General features: G+C 40.4%; 1 protein-coding gene across 1 annotated transcript in view; it reads right to left on the minus strand.

The window, feature by feature from the left end:
• ATG2A (autophagy related 2A) overlaps positions 1-17,931 on the minus strand; it is a 2,853,001-nt gene that overhangs the window by 301,315 nt on the left and 2,533,755 nt on the right. The gene's annotated exons all lie outside the window — the stretch shown is intronic.

A 17,931-nucleotide genomic window follows, 5' to 3' on the forward strand; every position in this document is an offset into this window, starting at 1 on the left:
ACAAATATAGTCACATATACAATTCTGATTTAAAAAGATGCTAGTAATGAAAATACAGCAAAAAAATTTTTTTGGGATTAAAAAATAGAAGTAGTAAAATATCTAAGTAGAAATAGAAAAATAACATTGTAATCATCAGATAGGCAAACAGCAGAAACTGTATATCTTGTGGCTGCAAGATGATGAATGTTTTTTGAGGTCATAAAGGTATTAAGTGAGGCTAGGGGAAGGAGGATTATGGTGGTTTGGGGTTTGTGGTACATGTGCAGATGGGGTTGTTTAGACAGCGTTGTTTTAGAGCAGTTTTAAAGGCTTTGAATGAATTGAGTTGAGTGAAGTGAGAGGGGATGGCATTCCATATCTTGACAATCCTGTAGGAGTACAGGCACTGACCAGCTCTCTTTATTTGGTTTGGATACCTTTAAGAGATGTTTATTAGTGGATCTGAGTGTGTGGGTAGGAGTGTATTCTTGTAAGATGGACTGGAGTGCAGGGCAGTTACTTGGTTTAAATAGTAAGTTATGGGCAAGAGTAAGTTGAGTGTAGTGGGGGAAATCGAACCAGCTGAGCTAAGATATAGCTTGGAAATGGTGTGTACAATTAGACAGACCAGTGGCAAATTTAGCTATTTTATAATAGCATGCTTGAAGCTTATTATAAAGGGTTGAATGTAGGCTGGCAAATATTAGGCGTCCATAGAGAAGGGAGGGAATGAGTAGTGTGTTGGGTAGCTTAACTTTGGTGTAGGTTTCAAGATAAATTTTACGGTGATATAGTTTACCTAGTTTGCAATGAGTCTTCTTTATTGAATTAAGGATGTGTTGCTCAAATGTTAGCTTATTGTTGATAGTTATACCTAGCAGTTTTGAAGAATTTACTAGTTCGATTTCTGTCTTATTTTGTGAGTAAATTTTAAAATCTATGTGCGGTGGTTTTGTAGAGAAAAGTAGGAGCTTATTTTTTGGGGGGTTCAGTAGAAGATGGGAATCATTTAGCCAGGATTCAATGGATGTAAATGAGTTTTGAGTGAGTTTTAAGAGATCAGAGAAATTGTTGGAGGAGGAGATAATGGTGGAATCATCTGCATATTAAATGAGTTTACTCTGTGGTGAAACCTTATGTAGATCACTTGTGAAGGTATTAAAAAGTAGAGGGCCAAGAATGAATCCTTGGGGGACACCTACATGATTTGTTTGGTATTCTGACTGATGAGTGAGCCATTTGACTGATTGTTCTCTGTTAATTAAGTGGGAGGAAAACCATGTTAGAGCATTAGAGAAGCAGCCTAAGTTTCCAAGCTGTTTTAGCAGTAAAGCATGGGACACAGGGTCAAAGGCCTTGGATAGATCTAGCAGAATTACTGTTGTAGCTAGGCCGGCATCCAAGGCTTTGTTGACTGTGTCGGTAAAGGACAGTAGTGCGGTAACAGTACTGTGTGCTGGACGGAAACCATGCTGGGCTGGGGTGAGGAAATGATTGTCTATGAGGTGTTTGAGAAGTTGAGCATGAATACATTTTTCTGCTCTTTCTGACAGAGAGGAGAGTACACAGATAGGGTGATAGTTGGAGAGTTCATTGGAATGGCCGCCTTTGTGTAATGGGGCTACAATAGATTTTTTCCATATATTGGGAACATAGGATTCTGCAATGGAGCGATTTATAAGAATACTGACAGGGTATGCAATTGCACTGACAGTTAGTTGTAGATATTCGGGTAGAAGTTTATCTGCAGATAGGGAGCATGGTTTTAGTGTGAATAGCAGTCTGAGTACTAAAGCTGTAGGTACTAGTTGGATATTAAAAGTGGAAGAAGAGTTTGCTTGTAATGATGAGGGAGGGATATTGTTTTCTTTTATTGGGTAATCTGGGGTTTTAGACTTTCACTGTCGGAATCGTTCACTAATTTCTGGATGGAAGTAATAAAGTGGGAGTTAAACATATTGGCTATTTGTTGTGTTTTTTTTTCTGGCAGGGTGTTGGGTTATGTAAGGTAGCTGGTTTAATAAAGAAGAGATGGACTGCCAGAACTTTTTTGGGTTGTTTTGTTGGTTGGTTGTACTTTGAAGAAATGTTTCTTATCATTTTTTACTAATTGTTTTGGCGTTATTGCGGAATTGCTTGAAATGTTGTTCAGTTTGCATAGTTTTATTTTTCCGCCATTCTTTCCAGACACGGTCTCTTGCAAGGATGGCTTATTTAGTTAATTTTGTTAACCAGGGGGCATGGCTGGGTTTAATACATTTCATACGCATTGGTGCAAGGCTATTGAGAGTGTCTAGGAAGATTTTATTGAAATAAAATACAGCATCGTCTAAGGGTAGAGTTTTTACAGGGGCCCAGTTATGAGCTTTTAGGATGTTGGTAAAAGTGGTTTGGTTAAAGTGGTTGAGGTCCCTAGTTGTTTTGTAGGAGTGATTTTTTGGAGTGTGGGTACTGGTTCTGTGTGTGTAGGCTGGGAGGTGGTCACTTAGGGAGTTTGCTAGGGTGCCTGAATTGGAGAAGTTTTGGGGCTGGGTTACTAGTATCCAGTCTAATGCTGACTCAGATTTATTGGATATTACAAGAGTGGGTGTAGTAATGAGCTGAGTGAAGCTTTACAAGATTATACTGTTTACAGGGGTGTTTGAGGTAAGGGTTTGCCAGTTTATTTTAGTGTCTCCTAAAATAATGGTTTCCTGAGATATGTTTTTGTTTAGCCAGGACAGAAGGTTCTTGAGGGTGGGGATATTATGGCCTGGGGGGATGTAAAGTACAACTATACAAAATTTGTTGTAGTTGTTAATATGAAGAGATGCTATTAAGAATTTTAGGTTGCCAAAGGTAGGTGTTGGTTTAGTATGGGTAGTGAGTGTTAGGGTGTCTTTGTAAATTAAGGCTACCCATCCACCTTTTTTGTCTCATCCATCAGACTGCAGTACATTATAGCCTGGAGGGAGAATTTCTCTGTCTGAGATATGTGGTTTTAGCCAGGTTTCTGTCACAGCCACAATGTCAGGGGTGTATACTAATAACCATGCATGAAATTCAATGATTTTATTACATATGCTACATATATTTATTATGAGGTGAATATTTTGACTGTTGGAAGTCTGGATGTCTGTAAGAGGCGGGGTTAGGTCCAGGGTCCGGGTGAATATCACCACATAGTGGTAGCATGGATAGTAAATTAAGTAAGTTGTGTGCAGACTAGGATTTATGCATAGATTTGGGGAGGGAATAGTAATACAGCTTGAATATGGAACAAGTGGATGATATACGAAATTTGGTTGAGCATAAGTAGGTGCATGTGAATAAGGATGGAGAAATCTGATAGTAGCTGTGTATAATGGTTGGTGTTGTGGAAGATAGGGTTGAAGATGGAGGAGATGAGATGTACAGGGAGGTGTGCAGGAAGGTAGCTTGGGTTAAGCATAACAGTAATGCAGTGTGGATGGAGAGGATAACAGAGATGTGTATGTAGTGTGGCATGTGTGGTGTGTAGTAGAAAGAAAGATGTGGGCAGAGCTTGGTTAAGATTTTAGTGGGTGGGAGGGTGTAGGTGAGGGGGGGTTGTGTGTTGTGGAGGGATGGGACTGGTTGTGGACGTGTAGGGGTGGGGTTTTAGGATGTATAAATCTGGTGAAAGAAGGGTGGTCGGGAATGGGGGTAAGGAAGGGGAGCGAAGTGAGCCTGGAGCAAGAAGAGCAGGTTGCGCCTGCCTACATAGATGAGGAGAAAGAAAACAAAACTATCTCTAAGTAAACTATCTGAGGGAACTTGCTTGGTGGGTATATACAAGTATATACAAGTTGCTTAATACCAAACAGAGAGACTAAAAAACAAAAGTCTAATGGTAGTAACTCTAGACAAATTTAGTAAGTTTAATGGGACAAGCTAACTGTGCAGTTAGTAGTGAGGGATAAGACTAAGAGGAAGGGAAATTAAGGCACAGAGGGGTAAAGAGAGATGGGTGGGTTTGGTATAATTACTTTGTGAATGGCCTTCTCAGTCAAGCCAAAAAAGTGGGGTAATGCCACAGAAAAAAAACTGTGGAGGCCAACACCTTAAATAGGGCAACAGAAAAAAACCCAGAAAAGAATACAATGGCAGAGAAAGAGGAGAATGAAAGTATAGGTGAGTTTCGTTTAACAGTGTGCTCCAAATAAAACGCCTGTAGTTCTATACATGTGGGCCAATACAAAATAATGTATAAATTACACTGAAAGACACGTACAATCTTTTGAAGTGAGATAGAGGGTCGGTGGTGCTTCCCAAAAGGCTGCGGTTAGCAGTACCCATCTGCAAATACAGGTTGTAAAGCAGCAGAGTGAATGGGACACAGATTCTGTTCAGGAATAATAGCTGTTTGCCTACTGTGGACTGCTCTTCTGTTAGACTGGGAGAGGTAATTAAAACACAAAAAATAGGACACAGGAATGAGGTATGTGGCAAGCACCAGTGATAAAGTGAGTAAACAGGCAAAAAGGATAATTATGATTAAGCATGTACAAGCAACATAGGCATGTATTGAGAATTAACAGTTTAGCAAATGTGGCACTATGACAACCATTAGAATTATCATTGTACTATTTACAGAAACAAAATAGTGCTGTTGCAGTGCGCAGATTACAGATTTCAAAATACACAGCTTTAAGGATGTTCATATGTGCTACATATTCTGTTACTTAACAGAAGGGTATCAGTGACTGAAAAGGTACATCATCATGCATATAAAACACATGACTATGGCACTCGGCTGACAGAACCAGGTAGCCTTGTCTATTTAAACCTTCCAGTTGTACAGCTAGTCTTTAATCATTTGGCCTACCCATTCTAATCCTACTGTACTACAGCACTGTCACCCATTTTCTTTGGTGCTCCCAAATATTACACCACAACCCTTAAGGGGATAATACTGTAGTGGTCTCACCAGTCTTTGAATGAAGCTGCATCTAACCTACTAAATATGCTTATTTTTACTAAATGTAACTACTGTTTGTGTTTAAATGTAAATAGAAATATGTTTGACTGGAACTTAGTATAACGCAATGTAAGCAAATGGAACTTTTCTCTCCGGTCCTCCACTGAAAATGAATATTACCCGGTTGGACTTTCCTGGCAGACAAAGACAAATAAATAAAATTTACTGTCCTTCATCTATGTTTTCATTCCTAGCTTTCTTCTCACAGTTCTGTGGGTCCACATGACAACTTCTCTGGTCTTCCTGGCATGATCTCCTATGCAAACCTAACTTCAACCAGCCCTGCAATTGTCTCCACATCTGAAAGCCACCAACAATGTTCCCTACCTTCCAGATACCTCTTCACTTATCAAATCTGCCCCAAATAAATATAACTTACTTATATTTTTTTTTGGGGGGGGGGGTGAAACAAAAAGTCTTACTGAATCAGTTAACTAAATGTACTGGCTTCCCTCAGTCTGGTAATGTTGTGACCATACCTCTCAACTGCACATATTTTTGCCTCATATTTTTGGTCCATTTTTCATAAAATTGTGGTTTTCTGGCAAATCACTTGCAATTCATTAAAGACTGAAATCAGAAAATGACATTTGAGTTTCAGACTTCATATCCTACAAAAAATTCATGCTAATGCAAAACCTGTTATTCTATCAACTTTCTAAGTTTGTAGGAGAAATATTTAAAACCTGTCCCCATTTCTGGGCATTTGTCCCCCCAATATTTATGGCTTTGTCCAGATTCTTGCTCAAAGAGGTTGACAGGTATGGCTGTGACTAAACAACAATGTGAGATCACTGCAGTTAAAGAGCTCATCTGTGCAGGAGAATGAAAAAATGTGTGTGGTACAGAAATGCTTGAAACTGAATCGTATAATTAAGAAATAAGGAAAAAAATGTTATGTTCATGGGAGTTACTGAAAATGCTTGTAACTGTCATTAAATAGTTAACGTGTGTATTTTCCCCAGCAGATAATTATTTGGCCTGCTTGGATAGCTTATACAGATCTGTCATATGATCATCTTTTCATCCTGAAATTTTTAGGAAGAAATGGTTTGGATCTCATCGGAAAGAGGGAGGGATGCATTTTTTTTCATGCTTCAAGTAATGTCTGACAAGTAATAAATAACCTGATAATCTAAAGCAACAAAATGTTGTACTGGACATTCACAAACTTGCTTCTGAGAAGAGAAAAATGCCGAGACAGAAGGATACACTAATGGTTGTCAACTTGCCATCTGAACAGTGTTTAAAGCTAGGTAAGAGATGTACAGGATTGCGATCGGGTCTCCAATCATAACCAGCTTATTTTGTGTCTGAGACATGGATGCCAAGAACTTTTTCTTGAGAATAACACTCAAAAGGTGTTTTTTGGCATACATGGCAAGAATGCATAATAACAGGTTATGAATGGAGACGCAGTCAAAATGTTTAATAGTTCATGGAGCTTCAGAAAGTGTAGAAGCTCAGAAAGCCAGTAATGCACTTAGAGCTTGTCAAGCAGACTAAGCAGTACACCTCTCAAATTATTTGCATAAAAATTCATGATAAACCCAAAAATAATGAGTAGGCTGGACAACGGATCAAAATCAGAAAACCTTTTAAAAAGTTAACAGAACATGGTTTGTATCAACAAACATTTTCTGAACAATAAGAAGTATGACATTTAAATGTCTGGCATTACTGACTGTAATTCCCAGTTATCTACCAGAAAATCACACATTTTATAAGGGGCAGGGCAATATCTGAGGCATTCTGCACAGTCAGGAAGAGATGATAAGGACAGCCAGGCAAAAACAAAGTGCTCCTCTATAGAAAGTACAGTTGTGTAAGAATTTACCAAAACTGTAGAAGTCCTACTTTTTACTGTTGTAGTACTCTTTACATCTGGGATATCCTACTGAGGACAACTAAACGCCCTGCCAGCATACCAAAGCCTTTATACCTTCCAGGCTCCATAAGTCCTATGTCCAAGGCATAAGGTACGTATGCAATGTATGAGCACCTAATCGTCAGAAATTAACTGTCCCAGAAGAACCAGAGCAACCCAAGAGGAGAAGCAAAATCAGATACATCCAAGAAGGGAACAAGAAAACTAAGAAGAAAAGAAAGTAAGAAACTCCACTTGTTCAGAAGGAAGACGACAAAAAATAACAGTGGGAAGGAAGGATGGAGGGACAGAATACTGCAACAGTGAAAAGTAGGACATCTGTTATGCTAAGCTGTTACACAACTGTACTACATCTTTCATTATCACTATTGCAGTACTCTTTATATCTGGAAGAATAAAAAACTACTAGAGAGGATGGGAAGAGGAAGCCACAAAGAACCCATGAAGGATGGCCCAGACATAACCCGTCTGGCCCTAGAAAATCCTTCCAACTTGTAATGTTTAGTAAAGGTGTGTAGAGAAGACTCAGTAGTAGCTCCCAAAATTAATCTAGTATCCTCATCCTTGAAAAAGGCACCAGAAGAAACATTGCCCTGGTAGAATGAACACAAACAGAATGAACACAAACAAAAGAAGAAAGCTGCTTGCCATGAAAAGAATAACAAAAAGAAATGGCCTTAGAGATCCAGGAAGTGATGGTTTGCTTAGAGACAGCCAAACTCAATTTCCTGGTATAAAAAGAAACAGAAAGCAGCACAGATTTCCTGGTATCTTTTGTCTTATCCAGGTAATACCCAAGCTGTCTATGCAAATTCAAGGCATGAAGAAATCCTCTCAGTAGCACTCTGTGGAGATGGAAAAAAATGAAGGCAGATGAATTGCTTGGTTCAAAGACAAATTGGGCATAAAAGAAGGATTAGTATGAAGACAGACCCTGTCTTTATGGAAAAAAACAAAACAAACAAAAAAAAATAGGTGGAACTGCCATGAGTGCCTAAAGTTCAGAAACCCTCTTGGCAGAATTAAGCCACCGACTGCACTGTTTTCCAAGTATAGTGCAGCAAGGAAGAGGAAACTGTAAGCTCAAAGGGAAATTTAATTAATGTATTAAGGACAAAATTAAGGTCCCAAGGAAGACAAATATGCTTTCTTAGGGGCCTAATATGAAGAACGTCTCTCAAAAATTGTTTTATTTCAAAATAAAAAGCAAGAGTGGATTCAAAGGCAGACAAGCAGAAATGGCTGACAAATGAGCTTTGACAGATGAATATGCTAGACCAGAAGTAAGCAGTTCACAAAAGTAAGAAAGGACTATAGGAATACCCCCCCAGAAAAGGGGCCAGGTCACTCTGACATCAAATAGAAAATGTCTTCCATTTAGCCACATAGGATTTTCTAGCAGTGGTTTTCTGGCCTCCTGCAAAACTCAAAGCACATCCACAGATAACTGGTATTTAAAAGGAATCAAAATCCTATCCCCATGAAGTCACAAACTTAAACAGCAACCTTCCATTACTTGAAAATGTTTTCTACTACTCATTTGGGACTTGGGCTTTCCTTTTGTTGTCAGTAGTGAAAAGGGGGGCCAAACACTAGTCTCCAGGTATAACTGACAGCCCACACCCATACTGACTACATCAGCCTCTTGCATCATCTAATCCCAATCCTGGGCCCCATGGAACCAACCCCTCTCTCAGGAGATTTGTTAACTGCCCTTCCACCTGATCCCTCCCAGTTTCCATCCCTTTATCTTGTCAGGCACAGAGTTAACTACCCCTCTTTTACACTGACTTAATCACCTGGAAGCTGGAGAGGGGAAGAATCTGAACAAAAATGCCCTGACTTCACCACCTGTAATCGAAAGACAGGAAGAATCTGAACAGAAGAGCCCTCACTGTCAGACCCAAGAAGAGGCTTGATAGTGAAGACCCCAAAATGGAACACCATAGAACCATATTGAGACCAGGGGCATTGTACCGCTTATCATAGTTACCCCACAGCAAGCAGGTATAAATATTCTCATCACCTGGCCTGGATTTGATAACATTTCTGTAATGTGAGATACAATGAAAATTGTTATCTCAGGGTGCCACCTCATACTGCTGTTTTCTTATCATAGGCACAGTTTGCCTACGCTGAAAGAAGATCTGAGATTCTTATCTCCATTAACAATTTTTATACACTGCAATTCACCACCTAGTGGATTTTTATTCCATGGGCACAGAAAGCCAAATCAAAAGGTTCTGAGGTCTCAAATTTTACTTACATGTTTCCTCCTACTTGAGCACATCCATGAACTCTGTAAAAATGAGCATTGTGACTTGTTTCCACTGTAAGCTATTTCTCTGTATGCATGTCTTGTTCAAAAAAACGGAAGTCAACTAGTGTAGCTCTAAGTGACTACAAACACCGCATATAAAAATGATCTATCTTTATCAGGAAGAAGAACAGAGACTGGTCACATTACTCATGTATATATGCCTCTTATAAGCAGGCACTGTAAACCTTTGCTGCTGAACTAACAAACTACTATTCACTTAAAAGTGTACTAGAACTTAATTACCACATTGTTTACAGGACTAATTTTATTTTATTTTTCACTGTCTTTAAGTATTGATTTTAGTGTTATTTTATAAGGAATATTCACTACCTTCATAAGGACACTATTTTTTACTATCCCACACTGGCCATCACTAAGTTGATATACTTTCCTGATTTAACTTACTCATTAAATGTACATATACGGTTGCATTCTTGTTTTAATTTTGGTTTACTGTTTTTAATATACATATTGGTTAGTTTTAGTAGATTTCTCAGATATATATTTTTAGGGTTCTTGTACAAAGACCTGAATAAGTCTACAGGAAGGGAACCAATCTTTGTTAACAATAATTTAAGAAATAAATTATGTTTTGAACAATGTATTTTTTCTAGATGCCAAAATATATATTTTTTGATTGCCAAATGGTCTAATGTTTAAATATTTCCAATCATATATTATAATGTCTTTGATACACTCACACAGTTTGTTTAACAATAATCCATTTAAAAAGTACCACATCATCATTAATTTTATTTAAAGTGCACAAGGTTTAAATGAATAGAACATTTAGTAAGTAGGGCACTACCAGCTCGAACATCACACTGATAAGGATGGAGGAAGGGATTTGAATGTCAACATGTATATCATTGCATTTTGTTTTACAACTAACTAAACCACTCCCATACCTAAAAAAAGGTATATTAGTCAGAAAGTTTTGAGATGAAAGTATCATTCTGTTTATTTTTTGTTTTGTTTGGATCACTTGTCTGTGTTCTTAATAAACAATTTTTGACTGGACACAGACTGTCTACCCTGCCTGGATTACTTCTGATAATTCTGGATAACATTAATACTATTTAAAAATAAGTTTTAATTTTTTGAGTTAAGACATTTTTAGGTTCACAACTTGTACCATTTTCTGATTTTTTTCTACTTTTTAACATATATATTGATTAACTAGACATACAGGAATTGAAAAACTTCCACACAGAGAAGCTTCTTGCACTGTTTTGTAAACCTTTATTGCCGAACAAGAGAAGATTAGTCTTTCATAGAATATTTCAGGAGCTATGAGCCCCATAAAAGTAGGCACAGCCTCTCATATTACATGTGATATAAGCATTGATAAGGACAGGTCAGAATGGAAAAAGTTCTGTAATAAAGCTTTCTATAATTTGCTTCAAGAAATATTAGCCCCACAAAGGGAGACATATCCTCTCATATTAAATGTGATACACAACAGGCTAATAAAGTCTGGTAAAAGCCTCATAAAAGAGGGCGGACATGGTGGTGCAGCGGTTAGCGTTGCCGCCTCACAGCAAGAGGTTCTCCAGTTCGATTCTCAGCTGGGGTGCTTTCTGTGCAGAGTCTGCATGTCCTCCCTGTGGTCGCATGGGTTTCCTCCGAGTGCTCCGGTTTCCTCCCACATCCCAAAGACATGCAGTAGGTGGACTGGACACTCTAAATTGGCCCTACGTGTTAGTGTGCAGGCTGGCAACTCAGCACCATAAAACTCCACTGCCAATCATGAGCAGACAGATGATCAGCTGTGGAGACCCCTAACCGGGAAAAGCCGAAAGAAGAAAAAGAAAAGCCTCATAAAAGTAGGCATTTTCAATGATTAAAGTGTAAATCACTTTATTAAACTGACCCAATGAAGCTCAGATGAAAGCATTTTCTTAAATACAGTTCTATAGTGGTAGTTCATGTTGTGTTGTCATGCTCTGTTTGTTAAAAAATAATAAATAAATAAACAAATAAATAAGCCTTTTAAGAATGAGATTCCATAGGCTGCTGAGCTGTTAAAACCTCATGGGTCTTTCAGGAATATTTAAATAAGAGACTACCCTCTAAGCTTCGGGACTGGCTCTTTGTTTTTCTATCTCCCAGATTTTCCTTCAATCAGCTTCCTGGGACCCTCCTACCATTGTCTGCAACTGCCTTTAAATAACTGACCTGTTGAATGTAAAGTATTAAAAACAAAAACACTCCTCCATCTACCTACTCAACTGAATAAACTACTTGAAACTTCAACTAGGCATCCTTATTCCTCCTACAGGGAGGGCATCAAGAGAGAGAGAGAGAGAGTCTCCCAAATCTGCTAGCTAAAGTGATTTTATCTAGACTAATCCTTTGTACTCTTTCCAATGATTGACATTGGGGAGATCTATGTTTTAGTCTTTGTTATCTCTGTTCTGGAATCCTCTGAAAGTACATCACCACTGAAGTCTGAAGTAAAGGGAGGATTGTTATACTCGACTTCCTCAGTTTCTACTCCTTTCTGCCCCAACCCCATGCTCCTTACTTTTCTCTACTATCTTAAAAGAACCTTTTTTAACTTTCTTGCCCAGTTCATTAGCTTTATCTGACCCTTTGGGGACATCATTAAGCCTCCTTTCTTGCCATATTCTCCAATTGTTTTAGACGTAAATGTGCTTGTAAGGCTTTAAAACTTCACATTTTATTAGTTTTTATGAACACAGAACTGTTCAGAGTTATCAGTATCACACAGCATCCACACCCAAAAGACACAGTGTATATGAACGTTTAAGGCTAATCTGTGTACCATAGCCACACTTAACATATGTCACTAATGATGCCATTACACAATTACTCATAAACACTTTACAAACCCCATTTTTCTCTGGAAAAACAGAACATTTATAGTTACTTATCAACTGGAAGTTTGGAAAGATGACTACAAAACTAGCACCATGCTGCAGACGGACAAAACTCTGACTGAGGTCAACTAGTGACCTGGAGTACTGCAGCAGCTGACCACAGAGAGTGAAAGTGAGTGTCTGCTGCCAGCTCTGCCAGCATGGGGCAAAAAAGGCAGTCTTGTCCACTGCAAAAGTGATCCATAGCAGTCACTGCGTGTCACTGTAAGAAAGCACTAAAGGACAGTGAAATGCAACCCCCAAGCAGTGTTCACTGTAGCTGGGAAATGTGCATGCATTAGTGTTCCTAACATTGTGAGATCATGAGTTTGTCAAGAGATAACAGAGCCAAAGTAAAAATATAACTATGGCACTAAGGGTTGAACATGTTACACTCTACCTGCTGATGCTGACAGAACTTGCAAATAATGAGTTAAGAGCTGGCAAAACTGTCTCAACTCTTATGGACTGGGGAGAAGGGCAGAAAAGTGCTCCCTTGTTTAAAGACAGGTCCACAAACTAGACAAGCTACTACTTTCCAAGGGAAAGAAATCGGTTGGCTGTTCTTTTAAATCTGTCCTTTTCCCGACTGTAGTGCGATCTCGGAGTAAGCATATTTAGTTGGGGGTGGGGGGGCACAGCCTCCTCACTGGGAGGTGTGGGAGCAAAGCCCCCCACTTTAATAGTGTTTGCTGTAATGCGGTGTGTGTGTTTGGGCTACCAATTTCTTTCCCTTGGAAAGAAATCGATGATTTGAGGGTTCGATGTTGTGCAGTTTTGAGAAATAGGGGGTCGATCAAAGGTAAGTCGACATTTTAATGCTTCGTTTATATAATATAGACCCGCACAAGATGGATGTGTACCAGCAAGGCCTTTTGATACAGAAATATGGCAGAAAAACTTGAAGGTATGGGTCTGGAAACCAAACTGGTAAAGCAGGGGAGTAACAATTAACTGTGAGAAGGCAGAGGAAATACCAAACCATTAGTTGGATACATTTCACAACAGTACTAGTGGATATAACAGGATCTGGTGCTGGAAAGTACAGTTGTGTACACTTACCATAAATGTAGATGTTCGAGTGTATTCACTGTTGCAGTCATTACATTTAGGTAATCTGCTTGCAGGTTGCCCTCAGTCGGCCTGATTAACAAAGTCTTGGGTCCTGCCTCGGTTGCTGTTCCTTCTTCCATGACGTCAGGTCATCAGGGGTATAAAGCATGCAGTCAACGCCATTACATCAGTTTTTCTTGCCCCAGATGTCAGGTGCCCCCCTAATGGGGAGCAATTAAACATAAAAATACAAAAGTATACCTCCAACAAAAAAAAGCAAATACACCAAAAAGGCTTTTAAGCATAGTATAGGAAAGCAGAGGTATAGCCAAAAGAAGTTAGAGGGAAGGAGGGTAACCAGGACTGCAACAGTGAATACACTCGAACATCTACATTTATGGTAAATGTACACAACTGTACTATGTTCTTCATGTTTCAATGTTGCAGTCATTACATTTGGGTAGATTGCCAAAGCTATGGTTGGGAGAAGGAATTTAGATAGCATTAGGAGCAGCTATAAGGCCCTGCAAGATTGCAGTGGCAAAGCCAGCTCTGGATTTAGAGAAAACTGGCAAATGGTAATGCTTGGTGAAAGTATGTACAGAACTCCAGGTAGCAGCTTCTAGGATGTCCCTGGTAGGAATGCCTCTCTGAGAAAGGCTGTAGAAGTAGATGCAGCCCTGGTGGAGTGAGGTCTGATCCCCTGGGGGATAGGTTTTCCATGGTGCTTATAGCAGAAATGAATGCAATGGCTTATCCATTTAGAAATGGTTTGTTTTGAAATAGCCTTCTCCTCTTCTCCTGCAGCAAATGCAACCAGCAGTTGTTCAGATTTTCTTTGAGGTTTAGTCCTGTCCAAGTAGAATCTAAGTTGTCTGTGCACATCCAAGGAATGCAGAATCCGTTCCCCTTTATTCTGTGGATTGGGAAAGAAGGTTGGCAAATGAATGGACTGATTTAGAGCCACACTGGATACCACCTTGGGCATGAAGGATGGATTGGTCCTGAGTGATACCCTGTCTACATGAAAGATGATGAAAGGGCTCCACTGTCATAAGGGCCTGTAATTCAGATACCCTTCCAGCTGAAGTGATTGCTAAAAGTAAAGCTGTTTTCCAAGAAAGAAATTTTAAGTCTGCAGTAGCAGCTGGCTCGAAAGGAGGGAGAGTGAGTTTCTCCAATACAAAGTTAAAGTCCCAAGCTGGGATTGGAGCTCTCCTGGGTGGTTTCAAATTTTTGGCCCCTCTGAGGTACTGCTTGAGCAGTGGATGAGAGAAGAGAGGAGTTTCTGAGCTGAAATGGCTGAGGCATGGATTTTAATGGAGGAAAAAGACAGGCCCTTGTGAAGCATCTCAGTTAAGTATTGTAAAATCTGAGGTAAATTGGGCGCTGCCATGCTCATCCCTTGAGATTGGTTCCAGACACAAAATCTTTTCCATTTTTCAACATAAGATTTTCTAGTACTAGGCCTCCTTGCCTCTAAGATGACATTCATCACAGGTTTGCTGAGGGATGGTAAGGGAGAATTTAAGTAATTAGCCAGGCTGCAAGGTTCAGTGTTGGAAACCGAGGGTGCAGAATCTGGTTCTCCTGCTGAGAAACCAGGTAAGAAGTCTGAGGCAGATGCCATGGAGATAACCGTGACACACTGCCCAGGAGAGGGCACCAGTGTTGGCGAGGCCAGTCTGGAGCAATCAAAATCATCCTTGGTTTGTCCTGTTTGACTTTTAGTAGCACTTTAAAGAGCAGAGGAAGAGGGGGGAAGGCATAAAATGATAGGTTTTTCCAGCTGAAGGACAGAGCATCCATTTTCCAGGCTTGTTTGTGGGGAGTCTTTGTGCAAAATTTGTCCAATTGGTAGTTCTGTGGAAAGGCAAACAGGTCTATATCCGGGCTCCCCCATTTGCTTGTCAATATGTTGAAAATCCTTGGTTCCAGTTTCCACTCGTGTGGGTCCATAAGGTTTCTGCTTAGTCCGTCTGCCAGTTTATTTAACTTTCCTGGCAGGAATTGAGCTTGTAGGTGCACTTGGTAGCTCAAGACTGTGTTCCATAATGCCATGGCTAGTCTGCAGAGGGGGTAAGAGTGTGTATCCCCCTGCTTGTTTATGTACCACATAACTGTGGTGTTGTCCGTCTTTACCATTAGTTGTCCTGGAAGAATGTAGTCCTTGAAGGCTGTCAGAGCATTCTGTACAGCTAACATTTCTTTTTGATTGATATGCAGGTGCATTTGACTTGGGTTCCATTTGCCCTGAATGCACTGCCCTGCCAGGTAAGCCCCCCATGCATAGTCTGATGCATCTGTTGTTAGGGTTTGGGTGGCACGGGGTGGTCTAAAAGGTAGTCCCTTGTTTTGGTGGCAGGCCTCTGCCCACCAAAGGAACTCTAGGCGTAGGTAAGGTATGATAGGAAAGTACAGTTGTGTGCACTTACCATAAATGTAGATGTTCGAGTGTATTCACTGTTACAGTCATTACAATTGGGTTATCCTGCTGGCGGGCTACCCCTCAGTCGGCCTGAATTCCAAAGTCTAGGTCTGGCGTCGGTTGCTGTTGCCTCTTCCCTGATTTCAGTGTGCCAGGGGTATAAAAGATGCAGCCGACGCCGTTTTCTTCAGTTTTTCTTGCCCCAGATGCCTCCAAAAGGGTAGGCTAAAAATATACCAATAAAACATAAATGCACCAAAGTAAATATTTTGTCTTCAACTACAAGCAAATACACCACATACGTTGTATAGTATAGAGAAGTACAGATAAGATCCAGTAAAGAAATGGGGATGGCGAGTGGGTAACCTGGACTGCAACAGTGAATACACTCGAACATCTACATTTATGGTAAGTGTACACAACTGTACTATGTTCTTCGTGTTTCATTGTTGCAGTCATTACAATTGGGTTGAATCCCAAAGCTAAGGTTGGGAGGCTGGAGCTAAATAGCATTAGGAGCGGCTATTAAGCCCTGCAGAACTGCAGTGGCAAAGCCTGCCCTAGATTTAGAGTAGAGTGATAAGTGATCGTGCTTTGTGAAGGTGTGCACTGAACTCCAAGTAGCAGCCTCTAAAATATCTTTGGTTGGTACTCCCCTGAGGAAGGCTGCTGAAGTGGTTGCTGCTCTGGTTGAATGTGGCCTAACGCTCTTAGTTACTGGCTTGCCATGTTGTGAATAGCAGAAACGAATGCAGTGGCCTATCCACTTTGAAATAGTCTGCTTTGAGATAGCCTTTCCTTGTGATCCTGCAGCATATGCCACTAGTAATTGCTCTGTCTTTCTGAAAGCTTTGGTTCTGTTCAAACAGAAGCGTAGCTATCTGTGTATGTCCAAAGAATGCAGAATTCTCTCCCCCTTATTCTGTGGGTTTGGATAAAAGGTAGGCAGATGAATAGTTTGGTTAAGGGCCATGCTGGACACTACCTTAGGCATAAATGTCGGGTTTGTCCTCAGAGAAACCCTGTCTGGATAAAAAATGATAAAAGGTTCCACAGCCATGAGTGCCTGTAGCTCTGAGACTCGTCTTGCAGAAGTTATTGTTAGGAGCAGAGCTGTTTTCCAAGATAAAAACTTTATATCAGCTGTAGCAGCTGGCTCAAGAGGAGGCAGGGTGAGTTTTTCTAAGACATAATTGAGGTCCCATGCAGGTATTGGTGATCTCCTTGGAGTCCTTAAATTTTTGGCCCCTCTGAGGTACTGCCTTAATAACGGATGAGAAAAGATAGGTGGCTCTGTATTGTAATGAGCCGAAATGGCAGAGGCATGAATTTTTATAGATGAAAAGGATAGGCCTTTGTCCAGCATCTCAGTCAAGTATTGCAAAATCTGAGGAATATTTGATACAGCTGTGTCAATTCCTTGTGCCTGGTTCCAAGCACAGAATCTCTTCCATTTTCCAGCATAGGATTTTCTAGTACTAGGCCTCCTGGCCTCCAAAATGACATCCATCACCGCTTTAGTGAGAGGTGTGTTTTGTATGACTACATTATCTGCCATGCTGCCAGATTTAAGGTCTTGAGTTGGCTGTGCAGGATCTGATTGTTCTGCTGGGACAGTAGATGAGGCACTTGAGGTAAGGTCCAGGCTGGGCATTTTGACAAGTTCCTTAGGATTGAATACCACTACTGGCGTGGCCAGTCTGGGGCAATCAGTATAATTTTTGGCTTCTCCTGTCTGACCTTTAGGAGTACCTTGGGGAGGAGAGGCAGAGGAGGAAAGGCATATACTGTTACGTTTTAACAGCTGAAAGATAGGGCATCCAGTTTCCATGCTTGTCTGTGATAAGTCCTTGTGCAGAATCTCTTTAGTTGGTAGTTGTGAGGTGAGGCAAATAGATCTATGTCCGGACATCCCCATTTCCTTGTCATCATGCTGAAGACTTGTGGATCCAATTTCCACTCATGGGGATCCATGAGGTTTCTGCTTAGTTCTTCTGTCAGAGTATTTATCTTTCCTGGCAGGAATTGTGCCTGCAGATGTACTTGGTAAGTCAGTGCTGTGTCCCACAAAGTCATGGCCAGTCTGCAAAGGGGGTAAGAACAAGTGCCTCCCTGCTTGTTTATATACCACATGACCGTGGTATTGTCTGTCTTTATCAGTAGTTGTCCCGGATTTAGTAGGTCCTTGAAGGCTGTCAGGGAATTTTGAACAGCTAGCATCTCTTTTTGATTGATATGTAGATGCATTTGGTTTGCGGATCATGTGCCTTGAATACATCTTCCTGCCATGTGGGCTCCCCAGGCATAATCCGATGCATCCGTTGTTAATGTCTGTGTGGCTGGGGGTAGAGTGAATGGCTGTCCCTTGTTCTGGTGACAGGCCTTCACCCACCATCGAAA

The sequence above is a fragment of the Protopterus annectens genome, chromosome 6.part1 (assembly GCF_019279795.1).
Source record: "Protopterus annectens isolate FY-2018-M chromosome 6.part1, PAN1.0, whole genome shotgun sequence".
Taxonomy (NCBI): domain Eukaryota; kingdom Metazoa; phylum Chordata; order Ceratodontiformes; family Protopteridae; genus Protopterus; species Protopterus annectens.